At 35.8% G+C, this 19,926-nt stretch overlaps 1 protein-coding gene across 4 annotated transcripts in view; it reads left to right on the top strand.

Moving 5' to 3' along the window:
- LOC149794744 (uncharacterized) overlaps positions 1-19,926 on the top strand; it is a 138,758-nt gene that overhangs the window by 101,405 nt on the left and 17,427 nt on the right. The gene's annotated exons all lie outside the window — the stretch shown is intronic.

Genomic DNA, 19,926 nt, shown 5'->3' with positions numbered 1-19,926 from the left:
CGTCACCGGTTTTTTTCACACATTTATCAACGCCGCTATCAATATTGTCTTTGATGCTTACGATTGATATATTCGAGTCCTTGATATGGCCGCCATCACTAAATGCAACGAAGTTATCCTTGGTAGCTCCAAGAATTCTGCGAATTATGTCATTGAATTTAATGTTGCTCGTTTTTAGTTTTCCTTGCCGGTCCTGAAAAACAGCAACTTCATCTTGTTCAACTCCGGCTGGATCAAAAAGATTATCGATTTCATCTCGGGTCGCATATTTTGAGAGATCAACATCTGTGCTTGGTTTACCTCTTCGCGCGAAAGATCTTCCGTAAATATCAACCATTATTCTTATTACTGTTTTTCAAATGCGAGTCCCTTGACTTCTAAAAATGCTAATCATTTCTTGATGCGGTGTATTCGTGCACCACTCGATGAGGAGACGTTGCTGGATTTCTTGAGATTGCATCAAGAACATTCAGAACCTCGTTTCCACAAATGGGTGGATCAATTAATGTTTGTGTTGGTAGCGTCGACTGCCACACTGGAATTGAAAATCCTTCGGATTTCTTAGAAAATCTGGAAACGTAATCGAGGAATTCAACTGGCGGTGCTAAACCGTACGAATCGAAATAAATAATTCCTCGTGGATCGATCGCGTAAGCAACCCAGTGAGTTCCAGGACCATCTTTGTTGTCGAGATTGATAATGCCAGTTTCTGGATTCCGCGGCCGCGTCGGTAATTGATCTCGCATAAATACCCCCCGGAAATGTTTTATACGCAATTTTTTAACAGCATCGAGTAAATCAAAATTGGACGCTGGAAGCGTCAACGCTGGAAGTACCAACGGTGTTAGATTTTTTTTGGATACCATGATGCGGGAGTTCCCGGTAGTCTTAGTCCGCTTCCCTTTTTTTTCTTATACCCGTGTCCGGTTGCTTTCTTTAGTGCCATTCCAGCTGCGGTTCCAACTGCACCTAACGCTGCAGCTTTTGCCGCTGCGCCGAGTAATCCTGGAATTGCAGCGGCGAGTATTGGGATGAGCGGAAATATTCCACCGGTTTTAGTCATGTCTTTGATAGCTGCAGCAGAGAAATTAAGGCGGATACCGGTTTTTGCTGTTAGTGCCTTATTAAAATGTTTAAGCTGAGTGGCCGTCAATGACAATTTGTTTGGACCACCAACAAGTTGATCTCGTTTTAACGTTATTGATGTCCCACACGTGCTTGCTTTCTTCGATTGCAATTTCTTTGTTTGACCGGAAGTCAAGGTGACATTAACGTGACTGTATGACATTATATCCTAAGTTTGATTTTAATTGCGTTACATATTCTCGATTGGAGCGTCAATAACTCTCATTCGTCCGCCAACACCTTCAAGCAGCATTGCTTTATCGGAGAGTATGACAGCGATCGCTCTAAAACCAGCAGGCGGGCCGAGGGGAAACTCACCTACACTAGCTTTGAAGTGTATATCAACGACAGATTGTTTTCTTAGATCCAAATGTTCCAGCGAAAAGTAATAAATCGGATACAGCGTTGTAAAATCCAGTTGTGATATCTGCAACCCGGTATCAATATTCTGATCACGTCCCATAAATGTCATCAAGCGATGATACGCCCGTGCAACTTCATTTCGCTCATAATTTATTAATATATCCTCGGATGGTTCCTGATGCCCGTTTATTCGCAGCGAAACCTCAGAGACACCAAGTTTGTCAAATATCATATTACTCTGTAGTTGGGAAGTCAACCTCGCATTTTGCTGGAGTGCAACAAAAATATGTCGCGGCGCTGATATTCCCTGTTGTGATGCTATGTGCCACGTGAACTGCCCAGCACCGGCACCTTGAATGGAATCTGTTGTTGTTGTCAACCATGATATCAATGATTTACCGCCTGTGTCCATGAAAGAGAGTAGCCGTTGCTCTTCAGTGATTGATGGGGACATTACTGGCATCCACAACGCAAGCTTGAATAATATTACTTTACCGCCAGCAACACCGTCTTCTCGCCAGATAGCGTCAACGTCATCACTTTTTCGGTTAAGTACAACTGTGTGATTGGCTCCAAAAATAACCTTTCTGACATTTCTGCAAAATCCAAAGATGTGAGATAGTGGAATTGCGCATGAAAATCTCCTACGGTCACCTGATAACATTAATTTACGCGTAGCAAAACCAAGATTGTAATTAGGGTTGGGAAATGGTAAATTCTCTATTGTATCAATAGCAACAGGAGGAGCAGCACGATTTACTGCTTGTCTAAAAATGCTAGATCTATGATCCGGATGATCAGAATTATCCTTAGCGAACATCATAGTCGGACCAGCTGATCTAGTGTAATCATCTGAGTATCTCGCTAATCCCAGGATTGTTGTAGCAACGTCAACATTATCCTGAATTATTTCAATTTCTTTTCCGTCAATGCTGTATGAAGCACTTTTGAACAGCGCCATGATACCGTTGTTAACAAAACCAACTCGAACATTAGCTCCGTATTCTGTATTAGCGACAACATCTGTTACAAGTTCACCCGTGACTTCAAGAAATGCTTCAGCGGGCAGGAAATATCTACTTGTATCCTGGACTCGTAATTCAATTCGTCCGCGTTGATTAGGTACTGTTGCCTCATAAGAATAATACTGATAATCGCGCACGGACTCATCTTTTAGTGTTGGTGCATCCATATCGAACGCTGGATCAGATATAGGTTTAAACATTTTATATAAAATTATCGTCTTCTAAAACGAAATCCGCTTCCTGATATCAGGCTCGTATTTATTTGTTCGGGTATTTGGGTTACAAGCTCTGCAAGTTTTTGATTGGCAGCCTGATTTATTACTTTACTGACGTCCGCGGGCATAAGTTCAGTACTGGCCAGTTTCACCGGTGGCGGTTTTTTTGATCTACGAGTTAACCGTAACAGTCTATCCTTGATTGACGCGAATGCCTTCCCGGCGAGATCACCAACACCGCCAAGGGCTTTATCCTTGACAACATCAATAGCTTTCATCGACAATTGTTTTGCAATTGGAATCGCTTTAGGGGCTATTCTTGAAAACAAACCAGTAATTGTATCACCGAGACCATCTCCGTAGGTTGTTCTGTAGATAGGTAATCACGAGTTCACTACGCGGACTGGTAACACGCTAGCGTGTCCGGGTTGAGAATTGTGCACGATCATTTTATTTAATTATTGTTTCTAAATTTACTAGTCGCTGTAGTAACCATCCGCGAGTTCATCAATGAGCCCCCGGTAAATGCCAATATCCATAATGCCACGCTGAAATAGTCTCTGACAGATATCTGCGGCTTCATTTATAATTTCCGGAGAGTTGTTTCCGGCACGTCTTCCTCCGATGAGAACTTCTAGCCGTGATACATCATTGATGATATTATCAGGACAGATGTGGTTATTATATCCGCGACCGGTGTAACCTTTTCCCATTTTTTTCCTTAGTTTTGCTGATGTTTTAACAATTTCATCAGTTACAGATCTTTCCCTCTTTTCTATCTTTTCTACCTTAAAGTAGGTACCCTTTTTCTGTGTTCCTTTTTGTAATTTTTCTTTTTCCTCCATTAAATTTTTTAATTCATTTTTTAATTCTTTTAGTTTCTCTTTCAGTATTTTCTCTTCTGATATATCGGGAGGGGTGGGCGACGAAACAGGAGTGGTATCATCATCATCGGGAGCGCTAGCCCCCATTTGTTCACGCGATAAAATTTCAGGCACTGGATCAGGCAGTGTCATTGCGGGGTCTATTTTTAGAGCTGGTGGTTTCTTCTCCTGCAGTTTCGACTGTTTTTTCATTTCCTTTTCCTGTATTTTTTTCTTCTTTTCTTCCTCCCTTTCCTGTTTTTTCATTTCCATTTCCTGTATTTTTGCCTGCCTTTCCTTTTCCTTTGCCTTCATTTGTTGGTCTCTTATTTCCTTATTAACCCCAATTACGCCAGTTTTTATAAAATTATAGGTATCATCAGTGCTAGATATTCGAGAAATACCTCGGTTTACTTTGTAAACATAATCCCTCCAATCAGCCTGGGTCATACCCGAGGCAGCTCCTGGTTTTAAAAAATCCTGCCGGTTAGGATAATTTAAGACAATCCAAGTAGAAAACTCCTTAAGTTCATCCACGTTAGTAAGCGGAATATTTTTTATTTCAGTAATACCATCTTCGGTAAATTTATTAATAAATGTTTCCTTAGCAACTGTCACTACTCCGGCGGCACCTGGATCAACTACAACACCTGCATCTGCCTGTTGCTGTTTAAGTTCTTCTATTGCTTGAAGTAACCCTCGTTTTGTTTTGGTAGGGTCAGCAGGATCAGTTTTTCCTACAATTGCAGTTTTAACTTCACCAGTAGCTGCTGTAATAGGCTTAAATAATTCCTCCGCAGATGTTGCAAACTCAACTCGCGATTCTTGCCTTGCTTTTAATTTTTCTCTGACGGAATCACGAACGGGAAGAAATTTTTTAATTGCTTCGAGTCGTTCTCGTGCTAGTCTAGTTGTACGAGATTCGCCAATATTTGCCATTATTTATTTGTCCACGATTTAATTTCCTGGCGCGTTAACGCGCTCAACTTGAAAACTCTTCGAGTTTCTGAACTCTTCTCGGGAATCGGAGATTCCGCCCACGGATTTTTCACCAGAGAAATGCGAAGCATTTCCACCATTTAATTTTTTTCAATTACAGTTCGACGATGGAAATGCGAAGCATTTTTGGAAACGCAGAGCGTTTCTCGCGGTGAACCCGTCAGCGGGTCTTTATTTACTAAAAATAAGGGTTATTTTATCACAATAAGGGTTTATTTTATTTATTATTTCGTGGAAGTGTTATTTTTAAAAAATAAGTTGGTCTGTTCGCCCTCCCTGCTGCTAATATTGATGAAAGTTGGGGAAAAACCCGGGAATTTTCCACCACAACTTGATGCCCGAAACAATCATGTAATTGACTAATAACTAAATTTATTGTGGGTTTAATTTATCAAGTTCAAACCAGAATATTTGGAGGGTGCAGTATGGACCATTTGGTTGCTTGCAATAAACATATATGCATAGTCAATTCAAATGCCCAGTGGATTAGATTTGTCTAGTCGACTTTCATTTTCAAAGTCAGCTCAGTATCCATGTCTTTCCTTACATGGAAGGTATGAAAACCAGTCTAGCATCACATGAGGCCAACATAGTGCTGGCAAAGCATAGCCACTTACCGGACGGCCTAGCAAACTTTAAACGGTGTTAGATCAAGTGATACATGCATAAAATCGATGTGAAAAGTACTTATTTTGTCAGATATTGTGAGTATTAACATTATTATGTCTTTAATCTGCTGAAAGACAAGATAAAACTACATCGTTGATGAAATTTGACCTGGTACTCGTGATTTACATTGCTAGTCGCATGAGTACACAAATATAACAACCCACATTTTTAAATGTTGTAGAGAAAAAAAAATATTAAATAAAAGTCTTATACTGGTTGTAATAAAAATGCAAAAACGAAAGAACACAAAATTATCCATATTTATATATTCCGAGAACAACTTCTGGAGTTTTGTTTTATCACATGACTACCACATTGAACTCTGCTCTTTGCTTGATAAATCATACTGGCCAGATTGCTGGTTTTTACAAAAAGTATCTTTTATTAAATATAATTGAATTTCTGTACAACAACATTATAAAGGAGTTTGTTGTTGATATCACAGGACTATTGGACTTCCGATCATGTCATTTAAGATTTGTGAAGTCATGTGACTAGTAATGCAAATGGCGAGTACTGGGTCAGACATCATCTACGCCGTAGTTTCGTCTTGTCTGTCAGCGGATTAATGACATAATGATTATAATACTTGCCATTTCTGAGAAAATAAATTATTTTCCTATCGATTTCATGCAGGTATGAGTTGATGTAGCGTAAGTTTAAATTTTTTAGGCCTGCTATATGTCGGTACCCCACGGTGGCAGCAAATTCCAAATTGTCGATATGCAGTTGCATAGACCACACACCCCAACATAAATGTCCAAATCTGAAAAATGGGGTGGGAATATTCAGAGGAAACTCGGATTAGAAAACAGACTGCTATTCGTTTTAAGCCAAATTTGTAGTCCAGATTATTGAATCTCTGAGCTGAAATGAGAAATTGTTGTCCTTTGTATTATATATTAAAACATGATATGAGCCCCTGTATCAATACAGGTTTGGGCACTGGTTTAACGAATTACAAGCTGATTTTACAGAAAATTCAGTCCTTGTTTATACAACAGTATATAGAGTATATAGGTTTGAAGGTCTTTTGTCAAAATTGAAATCAACCCTTTGAAAATGTTTTTAAATGATGGATTTTTAACTAGATCATCTTAAGGAGATTAAGTTGTTTGAAAAATCTTGTTTGGGATTTTATTGGCACAGGGTTAAACTCTTCGTTACAAGACAAGATTCTAATTATTTGCATTTACTGGTTATATATATATATATATATATATATATATATATATATATATATATATATATATATATTGGTATAGAATTCTTTAGAATTAAAGGTTTAAAAGGAAACAAAACATAATTTATGTTCATTATGTTGTCCCCACTTAGCAATATAATGCAGCAAAATAAAGTTATTATTTTTAATCTGTACATTAAGATGACTTTACATGCCAGTTGATAGGAATAATAATCAAACATGTTTTGTGTGATACAATTTGTGTTTTTGTACATGATCATCTTTTCTAACTTCGATGTTTTTTGAGAGCCTTGAAAGAGAAACATCTTTAGATTTAGAAAATGCATGTTTTATAATCTAAAATGTTCTTTAATTCCATTCAGTAATGGTCATATGTGAACCTTGGAAAAAGTAATTTCATCCTGGAAAAACCCTGGTAATGACCTGGAAATTTATCTTTAAAAAAGCGTGGGAACCATGAATTACATTTAGGTCCAGTTAGTGGATACATTGTGTCTCTGTTTATATAGTGTTGTAAATTACACCAGAATAAAACAAGAACCTGTAATGACCCATACATTATTGTGCAGACTTGAAAAGAGGAGACACAAGCACATTAGATTCTTGCAGTGATTGTAAACATACACAAAAGGAAAAGAGAGATTTCTTTAAAGACATAGATATACTATATTTGCATGTGCCTTATCCATGTCCAGTTGTGTATACACTGTGAAGAATAAGTCGTCTCTTCCATTCTGTCAATGAGTGGGTTCGAGTCTCGGATTCAGCCAATGTGGGTATGTGAGAAAGCTTGCCAGTAACTTCTCATGGGTCGGTGGTTCTTTCCGGGGTTTTCCTGGGTTATTCCTCCACCATTAATACTGGCCGCCATGTATAGCCTATCGTGTGCTAAAAAATGGCATTAAACCCTACAACAACAACAACAACAACCATTCTGTCAGTAGATCTAGCTCTGCTGTCATGAAACTGTCCCAGTTGTGTGTACACGGTGAAGAATCCAGTCTTCTCTTCCATTCTCTGTCAGTAGATCTAGCTCTGCTCTCATGAATCTGTCCCAGTTGTGTGTACACTGTGAAGAATCAAGTCTTCTCTTCCATTCTGTCAGTAGATCTAGCTCTGCTCTCATGAAACTGTCCCAGTTGTGTGTACACTGAAGAATCAAGTCTTCTCTTCCATTCTCTGTCAGTAGATCTAACTGCTGTTATGAAACTGTCCCAGCACAGAAATTGATGTACATGTATATAGGAGTTTTAACTGCATATCAGCACAATAGTGGCTGTATGGTGCCTTATAAAAGTAAAATCAGAAAATGGTAAAAATGAATCATTGCACAACAACCCTAGAAAGATAAACCCATCCAGAATAAATGTAAATATAATGTACAACAAGATTGAATATAAAAGATGAAAAGGCTAAAGATAACAGGTATATAAAACAAAACATGCAGGTAAGACATGACCTGAGACTTGAAGTCTTGATAACAATGAAATTTGGCATATATATTAGAGAAAAAAATAATATAAGTAATGCCAGAATGTTTGTGTTTCCATTTTTATTGCAAGAGGAGGTATATAAAATTAAAATTTCAGACTTTTTATGCTGAGAAAATATGATGATGAAGTCATTGTTTTTACTGCTGAACTATTTATGCTTTCAAGCAGATTTGTAGAGCCTTATCATCATCTATAGATGACAGGAAATCTAATACAAGCCTTTTTATGATATCTTGAAAAGCTTATGACCTTGAAAAGCTAACAAACATAATGTACCTTATGTAACATCAGTTAGGGAGTCTGTTTGCAAATTAAAACCTTGAAATAGCAAGGTTTGGTAGGACTACACTACAAGAAAAACATGACAGATCTCATCTGTGTTGGATTTCAAGGGTTTTTCTTAGTTATGTCACCTACTGGGACAACCACATAAATCAGACGTTAGTGTTATAACTGGTGGACATTTTTCTGAAATTTATGGAGAAAAAACATTGTTTACATTTCGTTAATTTCACAGAAAGAACTGGCTCTAAATATGGATATGTTCTTACTATACTGGAATATACAAAATTGACGACTTGTACTATTTGTTTCTACACTGGAATTACGATTTTCAGTCAACATAAAGAAAACCAGATCTGTCAGCTCATACTTGTGCATACATTATAACAATATGTGACAGCATATCTGGTAGTTATGGTGGTAGTGAAGTGGCCTAGCCTAGTGTGTATGTATAATATTCGCAGGAAACTAGGTAGTAGTAAGGCCAGGCCTGGTCATGATATATGTTCCCATAGGTAAAAATGGTACTGGAATAGTTGTTTTATAGGAGGGCCTGGTATAGTTTATGCACTGATCCACTTTACACCAGGGCATTGACAAAATTCTGCCAAGGAACAAGGGCTTGAATACATTGTTTAGTTCAGTTGTCAGTCCTTTCATGCTTAGGGGTCCTCCATAGGGTATTATCTTTCATGCTGTAGTGGGTCCTCAGTTGGGTATTATTTTCAGACTTTTGTGACTTTATCAAACAATGAAATTTGAAAAAAAAATAATCTATAAAAAAACAATAAACAGAGTAGGATTATCAGGTTTTCTAACTATTAAAAACAACTACCAACTCAGATATGTGAGTTTTGCAAATTATTTCCATTTTATTAAAAACAGTGAAGATATTTAGATTTTATTCAATGTTGCATGTTTAAATTCTCAGCCTTAGTAATTTTTGCATATTTAAAATAATGCCCAGAAAATGCAGAAAATTATTGTTGTAATTTGCATCCCAAGCTGCTTGAACTGTCCTATATGGTTGTAGGAGTCACTTCACCTCAGAGATGCATATCCAGCAAATGAAAGTGGTCTCAAAAAAGAGAATACAGGAATCAAAAGAAACATAAAGAAAAAAGAATAACATCAATTTGTAGTATTTGTACATCACACTGTGTAGGTGGCTTGCACTAGAGTTAGGAGGAAGCCTTTGGAGTTTTGAATAAAATGTCAAATGTCAAACTCACTGTGATTGAACAAAGAAAAATTGGGGTTTGCATAAAAACGTTTCTTCTGGACCACTACCTTGGCCAATGTTAGTGGTGGACTTTCATGTATGGTATGGAAGCTTCTTAATTTTTGGATTCAAAAGACCAGAGCTCAGTGTCATTTTGACTTGAAGAAAAATGGGTTTTATAGAATAAATTTTATTCTAGAATAAATTCATTGACCAAACTTTGTAAATGGCTTAATTTTTGAGTGATAAAGAAATGTAGGTCTTGAGGGATCTAAAGGTCAAATGTCATAGATATTCAAAGTCAGATAAGAATACACTGGTTTGTGCACATCAGGTTTACTTCAAGGCCACATACCTTAACCAAAGGCCAAGGTCATTGAAACTGGCTAATATATTGTGGTCAGTCATCCTAACTATGCTTGTGTGTTGCATATAATGTATGATACTTATGCTAGATAATATTGGTGTTTTCTCAGATTATTTGTGCATTCTCTTTGCGAAAGAGGAGGGAGTTGCATAATGTAAGGCCTAGATAATTTATAATGAATAAAATAAGAACTAAGGGGGTTCAGGGTCTATATCCATGACCAAGGTAAATAGCATGCCACAATAAATGCAAAATTGTTGGGTTCTTTAATTTGCAGCAATTTCATATGTAGGGGGTGCAAGATAATAAATATTAATAACCGATGGCAGTGTTGAGATAAAAAAAATTACTGGCCTAACATAATTACAATGATAACACAACTGTAACTCTTTGCATGCGAAGACAGCTACTACCATATATGTACATTCGACTGGAAGAAAAAAACACAATTGCTTGCTTGTACCTTGATGAAAGCATCAGTATACGTTGCCAATTCCGGGTATTCTTTCAAAGGAGACTATTTTAATAGTATTTGATAACCAACCCTACCCTTTCCTACCCCTCCATTTGTCTTGGTTGGGTATTTGGGAATTTTATGATTCTGCAAGTCAAAATTGTGTTTTTAATGACTGGTAGTTTCAAGTATGTTTTTTAATGTGATGTGGGGTTACTTGGCGGGAATGATAGCAGTTTCTTGAAACTGTTGCTTAATAGCCATTTTCAGATTCCATTATTTCCTAATAGGAAAGTCACTTTTTTGATTCATGAAACGGGTAAAATTGGGAGAGGGTGGTTAAAGATACCCTTAATGTTGCAACCATGTATACTAAACTAAATACGCAATGAAAGTTTCTGGGCAGGTGAAATGAATTTTTATTTGCCTGATAAAAATTGTTTCTTGCCTATACCACGATGCGAGACAGTGGCTTTTCTTATTTTGCTAGACAATTTGAATATGGTCATTGAATTTGAGACTTTTTGGGGGTAGGGTAGGGGGACAAGGGGAAGAGATACCTGAAACTTGAACAAATTCTCACCAGTGTCAGTGGCAGATCCAGAGGGTGTTTGGGAAGTGAGGGTGGGGATTGTGTTTGCTAAAATCCACTTCAGATGACCCACTCTGTCTGATTTCTCAGTATCGAACCTCTATGTAAAAAAGATATCTGGATCTGCCCCTAATCTCATGCATCTGTAGAAAACCAGACAATAGCATTACAATCAGTGTGTTCCAGTCAGTATTGCTTTTATTGGCATCGAATAGGCATGACATTGCCATGACCCAGTACCATACAAATCCAACAGCTTGTGTCTTCTTGACTCGACCTGTTTTTCAAACTTCGTTAACATTGATAATATGGGCCTGTTTTTTCTGCACGTGCATAACATACCCAATCTCTAGCTCAAGCTTATGTATGGGGTATACTGCTTGCCCACCCCACCCTGTCTCACAAGACCTTGATCCACCTTTTCAAACCATCCGTTTCAACTATACGATCATTGTAGAACTACCAGTATTAAAGAAATTGATGTTTCTTACACTGTTGTCGCCTTCTAATTATGCTGATTTATAATTAGAGTACAAAGTTAGATCACATTATATGGAATACTTTAAAATGAGGCCTGTAACATAGTATTTAGTAAAGGTCTGCACATATATTCTGGATAATCGATAATTATTGGGGACATATCATCCTTCTCAGTTACCAAGCTACGTGCTTCCAATGGCATTTCATCAATTTTATGTTACTAATATTAAAATGGTATTGACTGAAATGCTGCTTAAATGTACATTTATTTACTGGTGTAATTTTGCTTATATGTCAGTGTTGAACACAAATTCGCATTTAATAATGTCTTTCAACAATAAAATACAGAACAATTTTATATTCAAGTAATGACACAGATATCTGGTTCGGTGAGTATGAAAGCATTTGAATGAGAAAATATGGACTCTGACTGAAATCTCAGTTTTACAGAGAAAATGTGAATCAAATGTTGAGCAATTATAGCTGGTTATCAGGTTACTTTGGTGTGTACAGGTATACAGAAGATAGTATTATTAGTATTTTGTTGGATGTTCTGTTGGGTTTTTGCTCACATGTGCTGATATTACTTTAATCACGTGATTATTGGGCCTCTGTTGTCACTGACATGTAGGTTGTGAGATTTGTGTAGTCATGTGACTTGGAATGCAAATGGCAAGTTCCAGGTCAGATTTCATCAATATGGTATTTACATCTCGTCTGTCAGCCGAATAAAGATATAACGAATGCTATATTCGCTATTTCTGAGAAAATAAATCATATTCCTATCAATTTCATGCAGGTATATCTCGATGAATGGTTGTTATAGTTTTCTAGGCTGGCTAGTAAGCGGCTATCCTATACCAACACCAAATGGTGTCGGTGAATTCCAACTTTTTGATAGGGAATGTACTCTGACCCTACACTCCAACATAAATGTCCATATATCAAAAAAGGGATGGCAAGGGTCAGGGGAAACTCAGACTAATATTACTTGAATTACAGTTTATGTACATTGGGCTTGTAAATGAAGTATTTTGGCATTTAAAGGTTCACACCAGGCTGGCATTGTTTGGTTGGTCTAATTCCAGGTGCGTTATAGCTGGTGTTGTGGCACATGGACACACATACCATATCCAATAGACCTATATAGAATACAGGCCCACTTACAGTCGTATCAGAATAGAAATGCAAAAAAAGTTTCCACTTTTCCAGATTCTTCATGGACAGGTATTAAAGACCTTATATTTCTCTTCTTGTAACATGTGAGATCCCTAGCAGGCTTATATAAATAGGCATGATGTACTCCCAGATCAATAATTAGCAAGCTAGAGTAAACATCAAAAAAGGTGCTGGTTTGAATCTTATCATTGAATTGACCAAGGTTGGCCAACCTGGTGGTATTTGGTCAAAGCACTTAGGTAACTCTTGCCCAAGTACTAAATAGTAGTACAACTACCATGAAAACCTTTTTGCATATTGGTTTTTCTGAACACTACATTGTGTACCACACTGTACCATATTACATTAGGGGCCACACTGTACCACATTACATTGTGTACCACACAGTACCACATTACATTAGGGGCAACAATTTAATTTGCTAGAGCAGAGGGCTTAAGAGTTTTGTTTAATTTCCAGCTCTCACATAATTGGAAAAAATATTTTGCTCTAATTTATAGTAAAATAACTCCATGTTGTATGTATTCATTATTTGAACCACACAAAAAAATGGAGATAAACGAAAATAAAATATTTAAACTGCTCCCCCCCCCCCTTTCATTAAATGGTCAGGACCTAATAGTAGATGAATTTGTCATGTGTTTGTTAATTACTGTAAAAGTTTCTTCTAAAAACTGTTACTAAAGTGGGATGAGTATGTTTATACTATAGCAGATAGCCTGTGAAACTTGTTGATATTAGAGGCTTTGTAAATAAAAATAAGTATTGGTGCTGAAACCTTATTTACTAATAATGCTATTAATGTAATAGAAAGGGGTACTTCGAGTAAGACGTCAAGACCCGGTGAAGATATTTATCAGAGTGGGCTAGTAACACCCTGATTCAACAAACAAAAAATTTAAATAAAAAAATTAGGTAGAAGTCTGTGTGTGTGTGATTTGGAATTTTAGCATAGTTTTAACAATTTTTCAGTCATATTGCTACGATGTCTACAATGTGGCAGTTTTTAGTGATGTCTAGCACTGGGGCATCATGCCGCAGACATGTAGCATGATGTCCCACCCAGTCACGATATCCTGACACCAGGCCGACCAATCCTAACACTTACCTCTTAATGCTGAGCGCCAAGCAAGGCAGCTGTTAGTACCATTTTTGTAAGTCTTAGGTATGACTCGTCCAGGGATCAAACCCACAACCTCCTGCATCCGAGGCAGATGCTCTAACCACTAGGCCACTGGAGCAGTCAGGTAAATGTCCTGCAAAAAACAACAGCATGCCTGAAAATCTTTGGATGAATCTCGGTCTTACAAAGGAATTTATTAACATACAATAACAAAAAACTTTTAAAAAATGACATTTTTTTTCTCCTTTTTAAAATCATTTTTTTTTTTTCAAGTTAGATTTGGTCTGAATATGTTTCACAGATTCGCTTTTTGATACCATGATGGTATACATGACATGTGCCATTCATTTGATTCAAGGTTGATAGATATAACTGTATTTGTGACACAAGAAATTAATTTGTGAAAAATATCAGTATTATTCCCAGAAAAATGAAAAGATACTGAAAAATGTCATTATATTCTTGACTAGCTTACTCAGGAATTTATGTACATTCTTTTTTGGCAGAAACTATCAAAGTACTGGTACAATGAAAAAGAATTGTGGTGACATGCCACTATAAAAAAATACAGCAGTAAATCAGTTTGCTGATACATGTCTACTAAATAAGCTACTTTTGTTTGGTTGGTTGCTTTGATGGGTTATGGCAAGCACCATACATGGATTATTTACTGCCAATTAGAGTAAAGTGCCTTGCCCAAGAACACACCACAGTAGTTGACTAGGCTGGTCCAGTTATGGGATTTGAACCTGCTCCCATTCGGTCATAAGACAGGCATCCTAATCACTGATCCCACATGTTTGTGTTGCTGTATGATAAAATACCACACTAATTATAATGTGTGAATTACCAGAACTTACCTAATCATCATTGTAAAGGTAATATTAGACCCATTTCAGCCTAATGTGAGAAACATGAAATGCCAAAGTTTCAGGTTTCTTATCTTATTTGACTGGTTTCTTTATTACTTGTACATTTCTAATGACCATTGGAATGATGGTCAAGGAGGTAGATGACAACTAGCGACAAGACAAAGGGATCCCTCAAACTACATGAAAGATGACTTAAGAAATTTTTAAACTAATTCATTTTAATGATTCATATTGTATTTTCAAAAGATTTTAAAAGCTGGCATTCAGTTAGGAGGTAATTTGGATTCAGTATTTTCAGTTATTTGAATATGTAACAATTTCCACACACACAGACACACACAGACATACATATATATATATATATATATATATATATATATATATATATATATATATATATATATATATATATATATATATATTTTTATATATATATATATATATATATATATATATATATATATATATATATATATATATATATATATATATATACACCAAATTTAATACATATTACCAGAAATATGTGACACTATTTATTGGTCTAATTCTTGGTTTCCCTTTCCTTGGCTTTAAATGAGGGAAAATGCATGATGACTGCCACACAGATTGACTGAGCTATCCTGTTTATATTGATCATCCATCAGGGAGAAAAGCTTGAATACAGGGATTTAGTCCACTGGCAAATGAATCACCTAAACTACATGAGCCTTTCCATGAAATTGGTGTATATGTATGTATAATGTCACATAAGCACAATCTTGGCTATATAGTGCCAAGTATGTGTAAGCATTCCAAAAAGAAGGTATACAGGACAAACATAAAGGCAAAAATGGTAAAATCCTTAAAATGCATGGTCAGATTTTTTTATACAAACCTTAACGCTTTTATAAAATTCCAAGACCTCAACATAAGCATCATCTTGGGACACATCTCACTTCACCTCTTACATGTGAGGGCAGGCATCGAGGCTATTCTGCTTTCCCCAAGCCAACTCGGGGATCGTGCTTTCCGGAGTGTAGCACATCATATTCTGTGGTTTATGGTAGTGTTGTAGCTGTGTAGGATAGGTGGCAGCTACATTGAGGAATTAGCTTGTAGAGCAAACAAACAAATGTCTAGGCTACATATTTCTTTAACACATTAACCCCTGGAGGTTTTGTCATTTTCGCCTGAAAATTGAGTAGGAAACACATTTTGAAAGCTATTTCTGAATAGATCCAAAAACACCAAATCCCCAGTGATCTTTCAATAACATACAGTCTAGTTGTGTTCGAAACATCATTTTTCATTTTCATTGGCTATTTGACTAATGCATGAGCAGAAGGGTAAAAGTTGGATTTTTTATTTTTTTTTTTTTTGCTAAATGGAGCCATTATTTTTGTATGGAGACCACTCTTTATTCCAAATGCCCATCTTATCCTACTTTTTGCAAAGGCTCAACTGTCTGTTTGCAGTTCATACCGGTTTGCCTTAGATCTGGGACCAAAAAGTCTAAAATCCAGAGACACAAAGTCGGATCCAAAATAGTCATTTTATGCTTCAGTTTTAGCTATTTATAGAAAATTCATTTGATCCACGTGCAGTAAACACTGATGTTTGTTCAGAATATAAAAACTTCATTAGTTGCAACAACAAAAAACACGATCACTTTTGACTTGCATACTAACCAGTCACATGACCTGTGTGTCATCACATGGGATCCCTTTGAGTATGGAAAGTTCAGTAAAAATAACGGTATGCAGTAATAACCTATTACTAGAATATCAATATGATTTCACATTTTTTCCATGTGATAAATGAGAAAATGCATGTGAAAAATGAGAAAATGTTAATTTGTCAACGTTCATTGATACTTTTGCATCTCTGTAATGATATCATGTATTAGTTGCATCTGAACAGGCACTTCTGCTAAAATAACACAAAAAAATGACATAAAACAGGCAATCTTAAGAAATAACTAGCATTAATAAATGAAGGACTTGTTATACAAAAGCTATTTCCATGACATGTTTAAGAAATGTATGTAAACAACTTGTTTTACAATTATGTCATCAAAATATCAAGGGCCAATCATGGCCTCCAAATTAGCAATAAATTTAAATGTTTGTAACAGTGTTTGTAATGGTTGATATATGTCCATTGTAACATATACAGTATTGGGAGTTGTTCCTAAATGGACACATGGTATGTTCATCAAAAATCTAAAATTTTGCAATATTTCTGTATTGTCAAAACCTCAAAAAATACCAGTGCAATCAAGAACAAGTTTTGAGCTTTAGACAGAAGATTGTTTTTTAATGTAATACAAATACAAAATTTTATACATATTCCCATTTACTCTTCTCCTTAGGGAAAAGAAAATGGAGACAAACTGTGTTCTTTGCTCACCACTGTGTCAATTGTTGTAACGGCCTAAGAGAAATTACACAATAGCACAAAAGGTCATTTTTCCCCTCTATGCCTTTAAAACAACTGACATTTAATGTCAGCCATCATTTGTATTCTTGATTATTATAAATAACATTTGTTTTAATTTTAAATCATATTTAGACTATATTTTATACTTCTGTGAATTCACAAATGTGAAATAATGCGATATACATACTTTCTTTTGTATTTTAACTTAAAATGTGCATATATGTCTTGTATTTGTATGTGAGGATCATCCAAAATGATCAAGATGGTTGACCACACCACCAGTTCCAATTTTTTATAAAAGTCATGTTATAGACAAAGTTTGATTGCTGACCTCACTTCTAGTAGAGAGTTCTCTTGATCCTTGAGTAAACAGCCTCTTTTAAAAAGTCCTCATGTCCCAGGACTTTGTGTATTCACGATCATGCTCAGGCATGTACCTCCATGCATGAATGTGCATAAATTCTTGTTATGTATGGACTCCATATTAATGCACACATAAAGCATTTTTGACAGTTTTCTCACCTGAATATAAATGTCCAGCAATTTCTCATTATAGCATGTAGTTTGTATTCCTATTCTCTTGTACTTTAAATAAACAAGGTCGTACGTCACTGAATTTCAAGATAAAAAGGTAACATTTGTCTTCTCGTAAGCATGTAAAACACAGAACTAAACCTTTAAAAGATGTTATAAATGTAAGATTGAACAATTAAACTGGAAAATTAACTTAATTTCAAGAACAAAAATTATCAAAAATGTTTTACATGTGTATTAATGTAGAATCCATACATATGATAAGGGTTCCTGCACCTAATTTTCAAGGAGATCCAGGAATCCTACTGGAATTTGAATTCAACAAAAAGTATACGGAAACCTTCTTGAAAATTAAATTTTTTTATGTAGTGTCCTGGAATTTGAAATTAAAAAGCCTAAATAAAAGTTTTGTTAGAGAAGATACATTGTTTTCCAACTGTAACTTCATAGTGAGTGATTTTGCAATGTTCTTCATATTACATCAAAAGCCATTGGTTGAGTCTGTTAGGGGCAGATTTTTGCACTTATGCCTTCAGCTGCAGTATTGTGTCTTTAATTAAGTATCAGACTTGAAAAAATGATTCCTGAAATTCATTTTTTCCTTAAAATCTGGAAAATAAAGATCATTTTGGTGCAGGAACCCTGTATGATATTGTAACAAATATGATTACATAAACTGTCTTTTCTGTGGCAATTATGGCAAGATTTTTGACAGCAAAACTGTGCTAAACATAAATATGAGCAAGATGCTTTTAATGAAAATGAAAATAGGTGTCAGATATAATAAGCGTATCTAGTGAAGAGACATGATTTAAACAATATTGCAGAACAAAAATTTTTTTTTAGTCTTATCGTTGACTTGTACTCATTGCGTACAAATGAAAATCTAGGATGTGCGTCTTGCAGCAATATGTGTGACAGGAACGTTTTAGCCAATGTATCTATAATCTGCGAATACAAGTACCACTACAACGAAGAAAGCTGTTGGTTATTTAATGGTTGCTTCTTCTCTTGAAAGCTCTTCTGGATAAAACTAATAAGTGTGTGTGTGGAAGAGATAGGGGCATCTTTTATTGATACAGGTTCCATCTGGAGCTGATAAAAGACTGATATTGACCATTACAATACCTACCACTTTACAGTCAACCTCAGATATTTTAAATGCATCAGATGTGCTCAGAAAGGAAATGTCATCGATATTCAGATTCCCTTTCCACACTCAAAACCTTGCAAAAACTTAAATTTGACAAGCCATTAATATGCCATCAAACAGAAACATGATTTTCTCGTGAAATGTGTATTCTGTACTTTTGGCCCACTCACACAAGTATTAAGTGTAGTTGAACAACAGATAAAGCAACCAAATCTGACCTACAGTCATGCATTTCAGAATCGAAAATTTAATTTTATGATTTCAGATTTTCTATAATTTGACATGTTCTGTATACTGGCAAAATATATTGAATGAAACTATATAAACAAACTTGGAACATCAAGCCCATAATTGGAGAGACACCTTCCTTAAAGAATAAATTAGAGATGAGGTGGTATTGTGCCTTTCTTGTACTCGACATGCTCTCTTTACCCATGCAAATCTGACAGGTCCATACCTTGCCAATGTCCACTTAAGATATAACGCATTCTTATCAAGTTTATCAACTTGAACCTAATTAGACAGAATTTGTTGGGGTTTTTTATGAACTCAGTGCAGAAGCTTTTTGTTGATGTACCACCAGAGGAAATTTTGAACTTGTTGAAAGAATGTGGTAGATCTTTTAAAAACTGGACTCTATTTTTGAAGGATTTTTAATCTTTTATTTCATTTACCTTTTAAAATTATTTGAACATTTTTGCCCATTACCGGGTATTTATTTTTTTTTCTGTTAGAAATACATATTTGCCTTGATTTAAAAGGGCTTATCTACCAAAATATTTTCACCTTTACATGTATTGAACTTTTCTTTACTAAGCACACAGACATGCATATGTGCGTGCGTGCCTGTAGTCCTGGTGATTGGCAGTGATATTAAAGCCCTTTCTGATCCACATTATACTGTTGGCTCATGTAGTTGATGTTAAGATATCTGCCAAGTGAGCATCTCAAGGAGAAATTAATATCACCATGAATTATGTGATAAAGACATTACCTTCTCTTGTCAATAGAAAATACAAACTACAGTATTCACATGGTTACTTTCTGGAAAAGGGGGGTGGGTCATAATTATTAGAGTTTCAATTACTTGAAGTTACGTTCTATCCTTATGCTTTACCAATAGAGATGTTGTAATACCTCAGTCTTTCTGTCAGCCTGACTAGCCTTCTGTCCATAAGCTCCTTTCAAAATGCTATGTGTAAATTTGCTAAATGTAGTTTTCATTGATTCTTGGGTAGGCATGGCTGGGGTGGTCATGGATCTGATGTAAAAAATGAGGATGGTGACATTT

Source organism: Sinohyriopsis cumingii, chromosome 7 (assembly GCF_028554795.1).
Source record: "Sinohyriopsis cumingii isolate HCF-2022 chromosome 7, ASM2855479v2, whole genome shotgun sequence".
Lineage (NCBI taxonomy): Eukaryota > Metazoa > Mollusca > Bivalvia > Unionida > Unionidae > Sinohyriopsis > Sinohyriopsis cumingii.
Note: the sequence above shows the minus strand (reverse complement) of the source record. Positions and strands in the feature narration are given on the sequence as shown.